Here is a 738-nt window from a genome sequence, read left to right as displayed (position 1 = left end):
AACCAAAACGTGTTTCTAAATAAACGTTTTTACACAATTCCGCGACCTTCCCTTTACACCTAAACAATTCCAAGCAATCGTGAATATGAATACAATCACTCATGCATAAAAGCACTTATGCGAAAGCACACATACCATGTTTACGTTCTTATATGTTGTAATCATGCAATATAGCTGGTATTCTTATCTTAAAAAATCACTGAACAACCCCAAACATACGACCCTTACAGCTTTCTGAGGAAAGCTGTAATTACATCTATTATCTGTACGACTGTAAGAGAGGTGAAAACGACTCTAGAAAATCGTATATTTTAGTGAATTGAAGTTTTAGTTTGAAAACTTTAATGGTTTCCAAACGAAATAAAAATTAATTTAGGTAATGCATAACTAATACATACAAATCATCACTAGGTCAACAATGAATCTGTCATTCTCTATTTATTTTTCTAGAACTTGGATAAAAAGTCACAAAATGTTCCAATTTTCGCCACTCACTGAAAAAATGAAGAAAGGGGGGGAAATCCTAACATCAAAATTAAAACATACATATCTAGGTAAGCTGCGACAGTACCTTGGGTAGACTCCTTTCCCAACAGATGCCTCGAGACAACTGAAGGCTCAGTATCGCCCATGTGCTAACTTAGGACTCAGGTAAGGCATGGCCGAAATACCCGTTCCAGTGTCAACATTACGAAACACCGATAAAAATCTGAGGGGGTATTTTTCGTTCTTCCGTGA

At 36.2% G+C, this 738-nt stretch overlaps 1 protein-coding gene across 1 annotated transcript in view; it reads right to left on the bottom strand.

Moving 5' to 3' along the window:
• Positions 1-649, bottom strand: part of LOC119581886 (ileal sodium/bile acid cotransporter-like) — a 26095-nt gene extending 25446 nt beyond the window's left edge. The window contains exon 1 of the mRNA XM_037930046.1: positions 572-649. The gene's annotated coding sequence lies outside the window, so the exon portion shown is untranslated. The remainder of the gene's footprint in view (positions 1-571) is intronic.
• Positions 650-738: the final 89 nt, after the last annotated feature.

This window comes from Penaeus monodon, chromosome 15, assembly GCF_015228065.2.
Source record: "Penaeus monodon isolate SGIC_2016 chromosome 15, NSTDA_Pmon_1, whole genome shotgun sequence".
Taxonomy (NCBI): domain Eukaryota; kingdom Metazoa; phylum Arthropoda; class Malacostraca; order Decapoda; family Penaeidae; genus Penaeus; species Penaeus monodon.
Note: the sequence above shows the minus strand (reverse complement) of the source record. Positions and strands in the feature narration are given on the sequence as shown.